Source organism: Pongo pygmaeus, chromosome 10 (assembly GCF_028885625.2).
Source record: "Pongo pygmaeus isolate AG05252 chromosome 10, NHGRI_mPonPyg2-v2.0_pri, whole genome shotgun sequence".
NCBI classification, from domain to species: Eukaryota; Metazoa; Chordata; class Mammalia; order Primates; family Hominidae; genus Pongo; species Pongo pygmaeus.
In genome coordinates this window covers 69,337,892-69,356,657 of record NC_072383.2, presented here as the reverse complement: position 1 = coordinate 69,356,657, position 18,766 = coordinate 69,337,892, and positions in this window count along the sequence as shown.

Genomic DNA, 18,766 nt, shown 5'->3' with positions numbered 1-18,766 from the left:
TTGCTCTGGCTAGGACTTCCAGTACTATGTTGAATAGAAGTGGTGAAAGTGGGCATCTTTGTCTTATTCCAGTTCTCAGGGGGAATGCTTTCACCATTTCCTGTTCAGTATGATGTTGCCTGTGGGTTTGTAATATACGGCTTTTATTAATTTGAGGTAAGTCCCTTCAGTGCTAGTTTGTTGAAGGTTTTTTATCATAAAGGGATGCTGGGTTTTACCAAATGCTTTTTTTGCATCTATTGAGGTGATCATATGGTTTTTGTTTTTAATTCTGTTTATGTGGTATATCACATTTATTGACTCAAGTATGTTAAACCAGTGATCCCCAGCCTTTCTGGGGGAAAGTGGGGGATGGGGGAATAGTTTCATGATGAAACTCTTCCACCTCATAAGGAGTGTGCAATTTAGATCTCTTGCCATGCACAGTTCACAATATGATTCACGCTCCTATGAAAATCTAATGCCGCTGCTGACCTGACAGGAGGTGGAGCTCAGTGGTAATGCTCACTTGCCCACCAGACACCTACTGCTGTGTGACTCATCTTCTAAGAGACCATGGACCAGTACCAGGGCATGGCCCAGTAGTTCATACTGCATCCCTGGTATGAAACCCACTTGATCATGGTGTGTTTTATTTTTGATGTGCCGTTGAATTTGGTTAGTTAGTATTTTGTTGAGGATTTTTTGCATGTTTTTTCATCAGGGATATTGGTCTGTAATTTTCTTTTTTGTTATGTCCTTTCCTGGTTATCTATTTCTCTAAGTGTGTCTTTTACTTCCAGAAGTTGTGATTGTTGTTTCTTTATGATATCTATGTCTCTGGAGAATTTTTCATCCATATCCTGCATGTAAAAAAATTTATTTAAATTGGCTTTCACCTTTCCCTTGTATCTCCTTGAGTAGCTTAACAATCAACCTTCTGAATTCTTCATCTGGCAATTCTGAGATTTCTTCTAGGTTTGGATCCATTGCTAGGGAGCTAATGTGATCTTTTGGGGGTGTTATAGAACTTTGTTTTGTTGTATTACCAGAATTACTTTTCTGGTTCCTTTTCATTTGTGTAGACTATTTCTTCTAATTATTCTTGAATTTGTGATTTCACTGTGTACTTTTAAAAATTCTTTTTTTCCTCCTTAAGGATGTGACTTTAATGTTTATAGTTTATTGTAGCTTAATTTGGCTCTTGGTGCTTTCAGGAGTGAAACCTCTGTATGAGTTCCTTGGTTATAGAGAGTCTTTGTATAATGACTTTCTCAGTTTCTGGTTGTAGTAGCAATATGCTTCATGTGTGAGCAAGTTCACAGTCTGATATAGGGTTGGAATGGTCGACGTTTCTTGAAGCTTATCTCATTCCCCCATGGCATACACTTTTTTATTTATTTACTTTCCCTATTATTTTATTTACTAGGTTGAATAGTTCAGGTGTCATGCCAATAGGAGTATGGTATCCATGGGTAATAACAGGATGTGGCTAAAGCATGTGGTTAAACACAATACCAAATGGTGGGCAGGGGTGGCTGGGGGAGCTCTCAGTGAAATGCACTGAGGCCTTATCAGAGGGAAGGACTGCACCCACCCCTACCCTTGCCAGGCCAGCAGGAAAGCCATCTACCTCTCAAACACCCCTGAGCCAATGTTCTGGCTATTCTGATCAGATAGACACCTCTTTTTATGTACAAGCCTGTTGATGTTCCAAGTAGAGAGGAATTGTGACTTTACTTCTCATGCAAGCCTGCACCTGGAGAGTGCGCCTCCTGTGGGGATGGAGTCACCCTGAAGTATTCCAGAGAGGCTTCCTATAGGTGTACACATGCCGAGCTCCCATGGGAAAAGCCCCACCTGTGCCTGCAGTGATGGATGAGAGGGAGAAGACGTCCCCTTCTCTAAGACCCTTCATGAGCACCAGGGTTGCCTGACTTTTGGAATAGGGCCGAAGATTTTCTCTCCTGAGCCTAGCACTGCAGCTGTGCCTCTTCTGAAAGAGACTTCCCACCAAGGGAAAGATCGAGGACTTAAGGCCTACTCTCTGGGTTCCTTTGTCCCACTGGGTATTCCCTTGATGTGGTACATTCCCCCTTCTCCTATGAGTAGGAGTCCCTGAGAGCCAGACTACTTGAAAATGCTACTGCTCTTCTGGGTCTAGCCACCCAGTGTGGCTGTGATGCTCCAGGCTGGTGCTGGGGAATATCTGCAAGAGCTCCAGAGATGTAGCCTGTCCTCAACTCTTCCAGCTGCAGGTACCAGCTCTAGCTCTGATGGGGGTGCCAGGGGAGTGATGTAGACTCTGTGAGATTCCTTGGCTATGGATAATCTTAATGTGTTGGCTTTTCCAATGCTGACTATAGTAGCAATGAACAGGTCATATGGACAGACTCAGGGCCTCCTGGTTAGCCAGGGTGATGCAGATAATGGTGATAGCTGAGGTCACACACAAGTTTTCTCCTTCCTGGGTGAAGTGTTATTCTTTCTACCTGCCTTCCCTTTTTAAATAAATAAAAAAAACCCCACCCCAACCACACCCCCACGTTATTTATTTTGTGAAGGCAGCTCAAGACTTATTCTTTCTGTGACACCTCCCGTGAGCATAGTCTGCATTAATCACCAATCAGCAGATATTTAAACAACTACAGCTGCGATGCAGCAGTGTCCTGGTAGAGCTTGCAGTCTACAGGACATGGCACTCTAAACAGGAATCCCAAGGGTGATGAGTCTCGCTGAAATGTATTTATAAATATCATATGGTTTAAAGTTAGTTTTTTTTTGAATGCATATTTGTTTTGTTTTTCCAACTTAACCACTTTGGAGGCAGGGTCTAGACCACTTATCTCTTCTTTACCAGTAGGACTCATATTAGGGACTCATAGTAGTGAGTACTTAACAAATACTTGTTGACTGATTAACTCATACACATAGGCATCCAAATATGGTTGTGCCCACCATCTGTTTAAAGACATTAGACAACACTTTCTTTGATTTCAAAGTTGCTAAAAGAAGCATAACACTTTGGTTGTGGAATGAATCAGGTAGAACTGTGTTTGAATCTAGGTTTTGCCAGTTTCAGGTTGTTTGATCACAGGTACAGAATGAGCCTAAGTGTCAGTTACCTTCTCTGTAAATGGGGGATATTATTAAAACAACCTAGGTTGTTGTAGATGTTAAAATATCTAGAAATTGGCCTAGACCACAGTAGATTTTCAATGTGTGTCAGTGTGTTCCCTCTTCTTTTCAGTAATTGAAGTTTGTTAACAAATTTATGTATAGCAGAGAGATTTTTAACTGAATAAGTAGGGAAGATGGTTCTGCTGGATGAGGTTAGGCATAGTAAAAATCTGTTGCTTTTCTTTTCCTTCTTTCTTTTTTCTTTCTTTCTTTTTTTTTTTTTTTTTGTATACCCAACATTTCTCTCCTCTCCTTTTGGTAAGAGTGCCCTTTGGGAAATTTTCCCCCACACCTTAGGACTGTAAGTCATATGACCCCATCTCCCTGTCTCTGGTGTAGGAATATAACAGAAGCAGAACAATCTGAATCTGGCTGGGGGATTGTCCTAGACCCTGGGATGAGAGGGTCTTCTCTGTCTTCATGAGCTCTAAGGACAAGCAAACCTGAAGCTTATGGGGACTGCTGTTCTGTTTTGTGAAGAAAGCGCACTAGAAATGGAATATTAGCATTAGAAAGGAGAGAAGCAAAATCCTGAGGTCATCTTCTAAACAACTAAATCTAAAGCCACTTCTATTCTATCACCTCTCCATTGGATAAACCAGCTAATTTTGTTTTATTTTGTTGTTGGAACTGGTGAGTGAAAATTCATCTGTGATCACTTACAATCAAGCATATTGAGTAAAAACTCAAAGCACAGGAAACATGAACATTTGAGAGTGGCCTGATGAATCTTGAAGGTCTTGTAAACCTTATTTCATAGAGAATGATATGGGTGGAAAATAGGAAAGGTCCAGCTGCTGATGATTTTGTGGCCTGAATGAATACATGTTAATCATTTTATCTTAGCTAATAAAGACAAAAATACAGCAAACCAAATTCCTTTCACACGAAAATAAAGTTTCAGCAAGGTTGTTGAGCAGTGGTCTCTGTTTGGTGACAAATGCCATTTAATTGATAAGATCAGGTTCTTAAATTGCGTGATAATGACCATCAACCTTGACTCAGCCCTTTACACAGCGACATGTTCTTGGTGGGTCTTGATAAGAGGAAGGTACGATTCTTACCCTACATTTAAGGGTAAAAAATGCAAGTGTTTTTCCTAATGATGACCAGAAAGTTTGTGATGGACCCAAAATTCTAACCGAGCCTTTTGACTTTAAGTCCTGGATCCTTTTCCAAATCCCTTGGGAATTGTAGTCACACAGAGACTTAAACTGGATCGAATATGGGTTTATTATTATTTTATTGAGAAAGAAATTCGCTTGTTTTTATAAAGAAAACGTGATCTTTGTGAACTGCAGTAGAACCAGTTGGAGCAAAGAATGGTGATTTATTATGTGAACAGTAGGGCCAAGTGATATCTTAAACCTTCTTTCACCTGAAATATGTATACTTCTGGTTTCTTTCAATCAGTTACTCACAGGCACGCATCCTGGTGAGACATCAGAGAAAAAACATCACGACTCTTACATGTAAGGCGAGTAGGCTAATGTGATATTCATTTAGTATTTTGTTTGGGAGAGATGTTCCTATTCATAATTTTGGAATGTATTTCTGTGTTATTAAGCTGCAGTATAATGGACTATCTCTGGCCAGGATAGAAACCACTCTTTATTCTTTTGACTTTATATTGCAAGTTCTTAAAATTGACTCTGGTGAAGTGTATTCTGCTACGTGTCTACTTTCTGGGCTTGCTGAACGGATGTTTTCCTAATTCTTTAATCCTTGATAAAAGTACACAACTAAAAACATTCACATACACCACAAGAATTATTAATAAGCTTAGTTGAAGCATGCCAGGGTAATTTTGGTTAACAGGTAAGTCAATATTTCTTTTACAAGTATAGTGAAATAGTGTTTACACAACTGGTGGGCTATTATGGACTTATTTAACTTGTTTGAAAGAGTATAGAGCCCATTATTTGCCCTGCTCATTTTACATTCATGATATAATCAGGCTTATGTGGAATTTCTTAACTTCCTTTCACCAACAAAATCTAATTAATTGAGAAAGGAGGAGGGGGATTTAGGAATAAAGATCTATTTTCTTTCAGAATTATTTATTTTGCGAGAAAGCATTAGTTCAGCTAATTCATTACTTTGAAATAGCCTATTATGTAAAATCAATCAGATCTGTCCTTGATTTTATCCAACATAAAGGAAACCTTTAAATATATCCACATGTTCACAATGTTCGAAAAGAAAGGACAGTGGTATATGATAATTGTTTAACTCGGTTTGATCCCCTTGTCTAATTCCATGTATGATAATGAACATGCTCCTACTGGTATGCAGCCTGCTTCCTGAGAACATGTGTCCAATCAAACTCACATGTAAACCAGGGGTAGGTTTTCTTTTAAAACCAGGAATAAAATTAATGAGAAAAAAATAACAAAATACTTGAAATTGCATGATCTTCCTGCTCATTTGTGTGCTTTATTTAATTCTGCCAAATATTACCTTAATTTCCAGACGTGGATACTTCCATATGCCCAATGTGATGGATCTTTTTCTGGTCTTGTTAGAACTTCACTTTTAGGATTTTTAACCATCTATCACGTCCATGTGTTCATACTTAAATGGCGGGGCACAGACAAAGCTTGGGCTGTGCTCCAAAATGATGAAGTGCTAACAGGTTCCTGTTTTGCAAAGCTGCTTCCCCCAAGTCCTGCAGCTAGAGTATGTATAGACCCATAATCCTTCATCTGCAGTTTTGAAATCCTAAGAGTTCTGAAAAAGGAAAGGTTTTTTTGAAACATATTTGGTGGCATCGTTTAAACTGAACTGATGTGAATCTATTTATAAGCTTTCTCTCACGTCATGTAAATATTCATTGAAGCTGCTGCAGAAATATGGATGTGTTTGACTGTAGGGTATTTCCCCAAACCCCACTGAAGATTTTATGTAATATATAGGATATCACTCTTAATATATTCTATTTCTAAAATCCTCCAAAATTCTGAATTCTGTAACATCTGTCACCCTGATGTTTTTGGCTAAGGAATTATAGATCTGTAAATATCAGCCAACCATGGAACACCTACCCAATAAACTATTTTTTGAAGAAAAAGAAGACAGAAAAGTAACAGAACTCATTGTATGAAGAAAAGGTGGAAAGTGTCATTGAGAGGAAAACCTAGAGAGAGAAGAAAGGAAGTAGCCAGCTCAGATGAGATGAGCAGACATTACTTGGCACAGTCCCCTTTGCAGAGTACAGGGCAGAACTCCCTGTATTCCCACTCTTGACAAACATTTGTGAAAAGGCTAGTATAAAGCAATCTATATATTAGGGCTTAACTCTCTCAAATGCTGGAGAATAAATACAGTGGGTAAGCATATTTCAGAATAGAGACGATCAGAAGTGTTGAGCAGAAATAGTAAAAGTAAGGAGATGGAATGATAAAGCTCACCTAGAAGAACAAATTTTGTGGATTTTATTCCAAGGACATGCAGGATTTATAAAGTAAAGTAAATAAGTAAATAGCATGCTATTTCCCAAAATGTTTTATTTTGATAAGTCTGGTGTATTTTAATTGAGTATGTATAGTAGCATTTCACTGTGATTACAATCTCATAAAGCAGGGTAAAATATATTGCATAAACATTGCAGCTCTAGTCAATGAGTCATAGTAAAACACTGTCCAGATTACCGCAATTAAAATTTACAGAAACCTTTTGTTGAGTATTATTAGGTTTGTGGATTAATAAAATGACCCTGCTTGCTTTCATTGTTCTTTAATAAGAAATAACATTTTGATTTTAAGTTACATTGATTTTTTTTTTTGCATAGATTTTAGATGGGCACTTTGCCAAAATAAATCTCATTGCTGTTTTTAAAAAAGTCTGAATACATTTTTAAAGAGATGTTCCCTTTTGTTTTCTTACCAAGCTTTATTTGTTTTGCTCATATCTTGTCTGTTTTTCTCACTCATATTTTCTCCCTATTTTCCCCTCATGATTGCTGGAAATGGGTGGGATGGGGTGAGGGTCATTGATTGAGTCACCTAGTAGAAGGGGAGTATGGCATAATAGCACAATATAGACTTTGGATTCCCACAAGCCAGGATTCAAATCTCTACTCAGTCATTTATAAGCTATGAGACTTGGAGAAACTTATCTCTGAGTTTCTTCATCTGCAAGATGAGGATAATTGCACCAAGTTTGCAGAACTGTTAGTAGAATGAAAGCTAATGTGTGTTACAGGGCTTTGCATGAAGTAACACTTACTATATAATAGCAATAAGGGACTTTTCATTCTTTTCCTAAGGGGTTTTCCCCTTAAGAGAGTCTTTACAACTCTATAGAAATGGGAGGACAGAAACACGCAAATAGATCCTTTCTCCTTCCTCTCTTCCTTCCTTGCTTCCTTTCTTCTTTCCTAATGATATGAGTACTTTGAACATTTATCATGATTTCATGAAAGCAGAGTATGTCACAAAATTTTGGGGCCAACTCTGTTGGGAACATTTGTTAGTGAAACGTTCTTACTGAGTTACATTTAACAGGCCAGTTTCCAGTTTTAGTGAAGCCTCAGTTCCCAATCTTAACCAGAATGCGTTTATTCAAAGACATTGATTGCCCATCCAAATAGATGCCAAGCACTGGGAATGTGAGAATAAATACATATGGAACCTGCTTTCAAACAATTCATTGCTGAGTTGAGAAGAGACATGGAAAACAAATAATTAAAATGTTGGACAATAACCAGGATGAAAACATATGCTGTTAGGGTAAAAAGGAGGCGAAACTAACTCTGCTTCAGAGAAAGTTTTCATAGAAAAGGTGTTGTTTAGAGTGAGTTCCGAAAGATCAGCAGGAGTTTGTTAAGTGACGAGGAATAGTAATGCATTCCTGGGAGTTGGATGGAGACAAAATATAATTTTTAGATAATGATTAATTAGCATGGCTGTAGCTTAGGGTAAACATGTGTGAGTCTTGGGAGACTGGTATAAGGTGAACCTGAAAAGATATGCTAAGGCAGAGGGGTTGTTAACATGGTGCTGTATGCAGTGTTATTAAGCTTGGACTTGGTTCTGGGTGCAACAGGGGGCCAGGGCATCTTTAAGCAGGGGAGTGGCATAGCCTTATTTTATCTCTGAGAAAGTAGAACTCTGGTGTCAGCATGGGGAAACTGTGGGAGAAGTCAGAAATGAGTGGTAGAAGCAGGAGTCAGGATGTATTACTGATTTGATCAAGAGGTGAGAAATGCTATAATCAATATGTAACAGTAGACATGAGAGGAGGCATGTGTTAGATTTCAGAGATATTTCAGGGGCAGAATTGGCAGGATTTGGTGATTGTGGTACGCACAGGGCACAGAATGGCTGTAATGTCTCCATTGCCTTTAGCCTGGGAGGTTGGGTAGGCTGTGACTATTTCCTGCAAAATAATTACCATTTCTGAGTCCTTATTTTTGCCAGGTACTATGCTAAGTACCTTAAATACATTTTTCCCCATTTATTTCTCTCAAGAACCCTGTAGGATAAATATAATCCTCCTCTTTTTATAAAGAGAAAACAAGGCTCAGAGAAATCAAATAACTTTCCAAAGTCACTCTGCCAATAAATGGCACAGTTAACATTGAATGTGTGGTGTCTACTTGACTCAAGCCACGTTTTTAAGCCCTGGAAGGAGAGCAGGCTTTGAAAAGAAGATAATAAATCTAGCTTTGGACATGTCAAGTTTGCAGTTGAGAAGAGTTTCTAAAATAATGAAGGGTGCTGACTATAACATGTACCTTTGCAGCTTCAAATCTTTCTTGACATGGATTTTTGGATTTGAGCCAGACATAAATTCTTGATCACTGACTTGATGCAATTGTCTCTATATTTGTGTTTTTCTCTCCCAGTGGTAGACCAGTTTTGGCTCTAAAAACCCAAAACTCAGGAGCTGTGTCAGTATCCTAACAACTTGTGATGGCAAATATTTTTGGCAGGTGATTTCCTAGGTTCTTTATTCTACTTAAGCTTTTTCCAGTCACATTATGACTGAAATTTGATGCATTTTGAAGGCAGAAATGTCTTTTTTCCTTTTTTTGGATGGTACTGAGAGCCATATATCACACTAGTGTTTTTAAAAATGTTTCCTTTTATAAAAACCTTTTATAAACTGGCTTTTTCTTATTTTTTGTATCATCAGATCATAGCATAGTCTCTGAAGGTATTCTATAAATGTTTGTTTGATGGGTCAGTTACAAAAGGAATACAAGTTAGTTGTAGAAACATTGGAAAGTAAGCAACCATAGAACAAAATGAAAATCATCTGCAATCCACCACTCGAAGATAATTACTGTTAATATTTTTCTTCTGTTTTCTTTCAGTCTTTTTAGTGTCTTATATATTTTTACCTAATTGTGATAATTTTTCACTTATAATGGGAAAAATATTTTCCCTTATCATCAAATGTCTTTGTAAACACCAGTTTTTATGTCTTCATGAGCTTTTATTCTCCCCATACTATATATAAGGAAGTTGATGCTCAGAGAACTTGAGGAAATTGAGGCTCAGAGAACTTGAAAGACATTCCTAAATATACAGTAAATTTGGCTCTGTCCTATACATTATGTGACTTCTCAATCTGGCAAGGAAGATTCAAAGTTTAGGCAAATAACCATACTAACGTGTAGCATATGAGAAACTCATTAGGAACAGTTCAAAGAGTTACAGGAGTTTGGAGGCAAGGGGAAGTACATCCTACTGATGGAATCAGGGAAGGTTTTATGGAGCAGGCTGCATCTGAATGGGTCTTAGATGATTGGCAACAATTTGACATTGGAGAAAGACATTTAGGAGCAGGGGACAGTGTGAGCAAGAGGATGATGGCAGAAAAGCTTAGAATCCATTGAAAATTTTAACTAATACAATGTGGTTAACTCTTGGACTTTTGGAGAAGATTGCATTAAGTTCACATGCTTTGTAGATAAATGGGAAACTTGATTAAAACTATGTCTTAGAAAGATTCCTCTGGCAGCAGGGTCTGGAACTGATTGAAGGGAGAAAGTGACCAAGAAACCATTGATTTTGCACATACTTACAGATTCAGCACATGCTTCTAGCTGGCTATGCCACCTAGAAGAATACAATAATGAAAATTTCCAAGTGGGCTGGTTAGAAGAAAGGTGGTGCTATTAAAAATGAGGATATTTCGGGAAGAAGACTTGAGATTCGTGTGTTGAGTTTGAGTGGTTTGGACTCAGCTGGGTATTCAGGTGCATTAGAGAGAGGGCAAGGATAGATGTCCTTGCACTTGGGAATTTTGGTTAGTGAAGTGGTCATGATTGACATTGATATTAAGAGGTGATGGATGTAGTGTGAGAACTGATGAAACATCAGAGGAAGAGGTTATAGATAAATATCCAACATTTATTGAGCACTAAATATGTATCAGGCACTGTTTGAAGAACTTTACAAGTATTAGCTCATTTAATCCTCACAACCCCATGAGTTAGGTATTATTAACATCTACATTTTATAGATACCCTATCTTATACATGAGGCAAATGAGGCCTAAGATCACACAGCTAGAGAGTTTTAAATTTGGGATTTAACCTCAAGCAGGCTGACTCTAAACCCATGTTGATAACCCCTATTTTATGCTGCTTCCCTGACAGAAGAGAGAAAGAAGACCAACCTGAGAAATATCAATAATAAGGGGACAGACCAGGAAGAGGAGTTTGCAGGACCAAAGAGGAGTAGTCAGAAAAGGGTATTAGAAAGAAGCCCAGGGAGGCTGTGGCCAGGAGGACAGGTAGACGGTGTCAGATACTACAGGTATTTTCTCAATTGAAAGGTATATCAATGTTCGTATGAAGCAGACATGTAACAACATAGTGTCAAATTAAGCACATGCCTGAGGGAATAGTTACAAATGACTTATAATTATTGTTTCAGTAGTTTAATTAATAAACTCCGAATTCTAAAACCACCTTCCTCAAGACTATTCTCTTAATGCAATTCGTTAACAATCTATTGAGCAGTACTACAGATTTAAACTATGCTAGGCACAGAGAGTGCTAGAAAAGGGACATTTATTTATTCATTGGCTAAATATTTATTGAGAACTAACTCTGGGCTAGGCACTGTGTTTCATGCTGAAGATATACTGACTAGGAAAACAGAAATGGTTCCTGATCTCCTGGAGCTTATGGTCTAGAGGGAGTGGCAGGCCTTGATAACACACACACACACACACACACACACACACATACACACACACACACACAGAGTATATATTTACCAACTGTACTAAGTTTCACGAATGATCTTTTTTGGAAACAAAATTTACTAAGAGAAAATAAAGTGGCATGCATAAATGAGCCACATTCCTTAGAATGGTTTTTATTCTACTTATTTGTTTAGCAATTCTTCTTTTCATAGATAGATAAAGTAAAGTTATTCTGAACACTAACAAAATTATTATCTTTCTCAATTAGTGGGATGCAGTTTTATTTTCTATCTGCCTTTTTTCTTTAGGCATTTTTCTCTCCATTTTTCCTTTACTTGTGAGGTTGTATAATTGTGGCAACAGCTTGTTGGTTGAGGTTTATTCTTGTGCAAGCAAAGAAAATGGATCAAGAAATCATATTGATAAATGGGGGTGGGGCCCATCATGGGTTTTGGCATCTCAATTTCAAGGCTGCTTTGAGTGTTGTAGAAGGTGTGTGTCATCTCCAACATATAGGCAGGTTGCTATATTAATTAGCTCGACTTCCTTAAATATTTATTAAGTTGAAGACTTTTCAGAGCAAAATCAATGTTTTCTATAGAGTGTTAAAAAAATCTCTTGAGTGAGCACTCCAGTGCCAATTCACTGTGGACATTCAATTGGTAACAACACAAACGTGGATTTCTAATTTTTGTTTATACTGTTGATTTGTCTACATATGAAATTGATGGCAGTGGTGGCCCATTTGGAGCAGCCACTGTGGGGACACCAGCTGCAGCAGGGGACAGTGTGGCTGAGGCTGTGCACTCCACAGAGCTGGCAGGGGCTGGGAACAGGTGGGAGCCTGCCCCTTACCAAGTTAAAGTGGTGGGAGCCCTGCGTTCCTGGGCACATCTGAGGCAACCAGCTGCAGCTCTGGACTTGGTCATCTCTGAACTCTTGGGGGCCTGGGAAGCCCCCCTGCCCCTGTAGGCTTGGAAGTGCCTGCTCCCACTCCGTGGCTTCTCCCAACTCCTGGTGCCTGCTCTGATTTCTGGGCAAAGTTGAAGCTGAGCCTGGGTGCTGTCACGACCCAGCCAGGTGTGCACATGCTTGGGTGGCACTGACACACCAGCCCCCTGCCACCTTGGCCCTCTTTTGAATATTTGGGCACCAATGAGCTCAGGGAGGGAGGTCAGGGCAACTGAGAACTGCTCTACATGGGCCTGCAGGTGCCCCTTGTTGTGAGCAGCCTGGGCATGGTGGACAACATGTTGATGAGGGCAGGCAGACATCTGGACAGAAAAGGGTGGGTCCCTAGTGAAACTGCACCTTCAAGCCAGTGACTGCCTGAAGCCTGGGGCTGGGCTGCCAGTTCTTCTGGGCCTGCTCATGGCCACCCATGGACCAATCAGCATGTACTTCCTCCCTTCTGAGCCCATAAAAACCCTTGACTCAGCCAGACTTGAACAGATGTCAAGATGACTTGCCTGTGGAAAGGAGCTACCCACTGTGTGTGTCCTGAGAGCTGTCCCATTGCTCAATGATGCTCCTCTCTGCCTTCCTTGCCCTCCAGTTGTCTGTGTACCTTGTTCTTTCTGGACACGGGACAAGAACTCAGGACCTACTGAATGAAGGGACTGAAATAGCTGTAACACAATAGGCCTGAAAGACACCCCGACATGCCGCTTGCCATATTGCGGGTGATGAGAAAAACAGAAGAACTGTGGCCTTTTGGGGAGCCCAGACCTAGGCTCCCTGAGCCAGAGCTGTGACACCCTCTTTGGGGCTCTGCAGTTCCTGGCATCTCCAAGCTTCTGGGTGCCACAGTGTTCCCCCCATCCAGACACGAGTGACCGCAGTGGATGTGTGCAGTACATCTGTTCCAGCCACAGCCTTGCACAGAGCCAGCACCTGTGCTGGTGCCTGTAGCTGCCCGCCCCACTGCAACAGCCAGTGTGACTGGCTGTGTGCAGTGGCCAGACACTGTTCGCTTGCCCACACACCTCTCACTGCTCTGTGCCTGGCTTACCTTTAGCAAGTGTGGGATCTGGGCCAGTATTTTTATTAAAAAAAAGTTTAGAGACTGGGTCTCACTATGTTTCTCAGGCTGGACTCAAACTCCTGGGCTCAAGCGATCCACCTCAGCCTTCTGAGTAGCTGGGACTACAGGTGGGTGCCACTGCACCTGGCTTGGGACCAACTATTATGTGTGCTATACTAGATTTTGTTTCACAGGCACATTAAAATATTGTTTAAATTTAAAATTGACCTACTTAAGTGCCAGAAGCCTTAAGGCTTTAACAATGTTTAGGAGGTCAATTAACATCTATTTTTGGCTTTCCTTCATCATTGCCACTTATTCAACAAGTAGTTATTGAGTGCCTGCTATGGCAAGATCCTTTTGGTTCTGGAGAAATAGCAAGCAAACAAAAACAGATAAAAATCCCTGCCCTTTACATTCTAGAGTAAGTTTACATTCTAGAGAGGCAGACAATAAATAGAATAAAATTAATAAAATATAACATATTCTAAAATCTAAAATATATAGAATGTCAGGTGGTAATTAAAAAAAGCAATGATGGGAAGGTAAGAAGTGTGAAGTCAGGGAGGGTGAATTTCTGTTTTAAGTAGAATGGCCAGGGGAGGGCTCACTGAGATGTGATGTCAGATAAAAGACCTAGAGAAAATCAGAGAGTGGGCCATGCAGGCATCCATGGGGAGGAGCTTTCCAGACAGAAGAAACAGCAAATACAAAGACCCCGAGCTGGCTGGAGCAGGCTGTCATGTTTGATGGGCAATTGGAGGCCAGTGTGGCTGGAGTGCACTGAGAAGGAAGGAGGACTTCAGGATGGTCTCTGACTGGCTATTGCAAGGACTTTGGATTTCACTTTGAGTGTGATGGAGACAGCCACTGGAGGATTTGAGCAGAGGAGTGATGCGATCTAATTTATACTTAAAGGAATGTTTTTGTCTGTTGGATTGGGGAATAGATGAGTTATGAAGAGGGGTGGAGGAAAAGGCAAGGATATCTTAGTCCAGGTGATGGCTTGAACTAGGGTGATAACGGTGGAAATGAAACCAGTGGCTGGATTAGGGGTTGGATTTCGGATATATCCTGAAAATAGATTGGACAGAATTTGCTGATGAATTGGATTTGAAGTTTGTGACAGGAAGGGAATAATCAAGGAAGAATTCAAGGTTTTTGTCCTGATCAACAGGAAGGATGAAGCTGTCATTAACTGAGATGTGGAAGACTGTGGGAAGAAAAAGTTTGGAAGAAAAGAAAAAGGAGGCAGGAATTGAATGTGTTAATTTAGAGAGCATGTTATGTCTGAATGCAAACACTCAATATGTAATTGAATATGTATGTCTGGTGTTCAGAGGACGACTCTAGGATGGATATTAAAATTTGGTAATTGTCAGAATGTACATAGTATTAAAAGCCACAATACTTGTTGAGATCACTAATGGGATGGGCAGAGGTAGAATAGGGAAGAGGTCCAGGTACTGAACCTGAAGTGCTCTGAAAGCTAGCCTATAAAATGTCAACTGCAGAGGCTGATGCACAGAATCACTACCAGCAAAGATTAGGGAGAAGTGGCCAGTGAGAGTAGAGGAAAATTAGAAGACAGCAGTGTCTGGAAGCTGTGAAAGAAACTATCTCAAGCGACAAGGAGTGATCAATAGTAAACTATACCCATAATTAATTTAAAATGAAGAGGGAGAACATCTATAAGGTTTAGCATTGTGGAGGTCTTTAATAACACTTAGAAAGAGTAATTTTTTTTTTGAGACAAGGTCTTGCTCTGTCACCCAGACTGGAGTGCAGTGGCATGATCATGGCTCACTGAAACCTCAACCTTCTGGGCTCAAGGGATCCTCCCACTCAGCCTCCCATGTATCTGGGACTACAGGTGCATGCCACTACACTTGGTTAATTGTGATGGAGACTGGGTCTACTTGGAATGAATTCACTTATTCTATTTGAAAATACCTGAAATAAACACCCCAAAATATTCTCTAAGCAAAAGACCTAGAACATACTTTCAGATATTGAGACAACAACAATAATATCAATGACAACTGACATTTATTCAGTACCTACTTGTGTCAGGGACTGTGTTAAAGTGCTTTACAAGTACAATTTTATTTGACTTTTCACAATAAACCTATGAATTAGGTTCAATTATCTCCATTTCATCAATGAGGAAGTTGATGTTTACGGACTTTTAAGTGTGTAAATCACATAATGAGTAAGTGACGGAGCTGAGATACTGGAAATATTTTCATAATGCTTTTACACTGAATGATTATTTTGTTTCCAGGGTATATTGATTGCCTTTGGAAATAAATAGTCTCATTCTTTAGAACCTAAGGTGGTATTTTTTACATTCCATTTATTTCATGTCCATTTATTTTCCTGATATCTAGCACTTCTACAATAACGAAAAGTTATAACTAGTTCCTTTATAGTTGTTTGTATGGTATCTTTTTGATGCAGAGAACTACCTAACATGTTTCAATTTATTAAATTAGATTAATATGTTCAATCAAGTTAAATGTTATTAAGGAAAATGCCATTTTCTAGAATGATTTCTATTTTTAATAGAAATTTATTTTGAGGAAATTGATTACATTTTTGGAAGTATATTCTTAAAATAATTACATTGAAAAGTCATTGAACATTTAACATACTCATTTCATGTTCATAAACTTTCTGTGTGGTGGACATTATTATTATCTACATTTTACACACGGGGAACTGGAGGTTTAGAGAAGTTGAGTAAATTGCCTGGAGTCACAGAGCTTGTAAGTGGCTGAGTAAGGATTGACCCCATGTCCTCTGAAATTACATTCCATGCTTTTTCCACTACAACATGCACGTAAATTTAGTTAATTCCAATGCTCAGCTTGAAATATTATATCTTTACTCATCTGTGTTAAATTGATTACCCTCATTTGATGCACCATTGTAACTCTAACAGCTGGAGCGACAGGGGCCCACAGTTTTAGGAAAGCATGTATATATTTTTAAATTAGGCATGTTTTCTCAGGGAAGCATGCGAGTAGTTTGTTTTTATTTTTCTTTTTTAGGATTGATTCTACATAACCTGAGAGAGGGAAAAGCAGCATTACTGTTGCTTGGCTGTGCTCTTCATAGTTGCTGATCCTTTTTTGAGGATGTAGCTAGGAGTGGTGTTAGCAGGGAAATGGAATGAACACAGACCGTGCCATGAATTCTGGAGCCTGCTCTGAAATAGGCTGGGGACTGTGTCATTGATTTTCTAGAATGACTTCCACAATTTCCCAGCCCTCCTGAATCTCACATTCAATTCACAAAAAATTGTTGATTTCCTTACACTAGCATGCCCTTCTCACATTTACTTTTGAGCCTCTTGGATCAAGCTTCTACTCTATGGCCAGAATGGTTTATTAGACATGCAACAATGATAACCCACGTATGGGTTCAAAATTCTTCACTGGCTCCCCATTACATTTAATATAGAATATCAATCTCTTAACATGGCCTACAGGGTCTGACCTGGTTTGGCCCTCTCCCTACTCTTCAACCTCAGCCAGCACCATTTTTCATTACAGCCCCCAGGCTTTCTTGAAGTTCCTTTAGTCTTTTCCTTCCTCAAGGCTCACGGAATACTATTTCCCCTGCCTAGAATATTATCTTCTCCATTCTTAGGGGTAAGTGCTTCCTCCTCAAAGACCTTCCCTGACCACCCAATCTAAATTAGGTCCCCCTAGCCCCTGTTATAATTTCTCTAATTATTTTCTGCCTTTCCTTCAAAGTATTTATTACAATTTGGTATTATATTTTATTCGTACGTTTATTCTATATCAAGACCCCTCCCCATATAAATGTAAGTCACACAAGGGCACTCTCTATATCTGCTTTTTTTCACCACTGCCTGGTAACATAAAAGACATTCAATAACATTTCTAGAATAAATGAATGCCCTTTCATAAGCTGTTTTATCAACCTGGGATATAACAAAAATAGCCAATGTTTATTTTGCAGTAATATCCTAAGCACTGTAATGACATCACAAATTGGTTGATCCTGGAGCAGGGGTAAAGCTGGGAGATGCATGTATGTAATGATTAGGTTCTATGGGAGGATGTAAATTTTTTGTTTTGCTGCATTTTATTGACTGTCTAAAAAGCAAGTGATAAGGAAAGAGAACAAAAGGATTTGGTCAAATGTCGAATTCTATCACATTATATCTAGATATTCTTATGGAGAATATTGTGCAATCAAGAAGCTGTGATGTATAAGTAGATCAATATGAACTTGTTTTAAAGAGATGAGTATTCACATCAATTTTTCAATCCTTTTGATAAGTAGAAATAAGTAGGGACAAAACTCAACTGTCCCTAATTTTCTTTAAATTTGAAAATAGTCTTTTACTGTCTTCACAGGACGCATGATTGGGAGCAGAGATTGGTTAACGCTATCATTTTAGCCCCCTCTGCTGGTGGTGAATGATGCTTTTAGCAGAGGGCTGATGAAAAGTGCAAATGTTGCTAAAGATACGGATGAAACACCTTTGCTATTGCTGCTAGGCTCCTCTTGGTCAAGGTAGGAAGCAAACATGCTCTTTTTAAAGCAATCTTTAACAGTCTTATTGATATATACTTTATATACAATAAGATTCACTTGTTTAAAGTGTACAATTAAATAGTTTTTACTATGTTTACAGAGTTGCACAACCATCACCATAATCTAATTTTAGAACATTTTTCATCGCCCCAAAAGAAACCTTCTATCCATTCGCTATAGCTCTCTTTCTTTAACCCTACCTCCTCTGCCACTAGCTCCTGGAAACCACTAAATTACTTTCTGTCTCCATAGACTTAACTATCTTGGACCCATTTGATAAATGGGTTCATACAATGTATGTTTATTTGTGTCTGCCTACTTCACTTAGCATACTGTTTCTAAGGTTTATCCGTGTTGTGGATCAGTATTTCATTAGTTTTTATTGACAAATAGTATTCAATTATATGGACATACCACATTTTGTTAATCTATTCATTATTTGATGGGCAATGAGGTTGTTTCTGCTTTTAGGCTATTATGAATAATGCTGCTATAAACATTAGTGTCTAAGTTTTTAGGTAGACATATGCTTCAATTATCTTGAGTAGATAGATACCTAGGAATGCAATTGCTGGGTCATATCTACACTGAACATTTAGAGGAACTGCCAATTTTTTTCTAAAGTGGTTATACTATATTACATTCTCACACACACGCTCTTTTGAATAGGTTTACAAAGTAGTGCCTAAGAGAAAGACAGCTTAAATTTAATGTGTCTTTTGTCATTTATTCTTTTAAAAATTTTTAAATTTTATTTCAATAGTTTTTGGGGAACAGGTGATTTTTGGTTACATGGATAAGTTCTTTAGTGGTAATTTCTGAGATTTTGGTGCACCCATCACCTGAGCA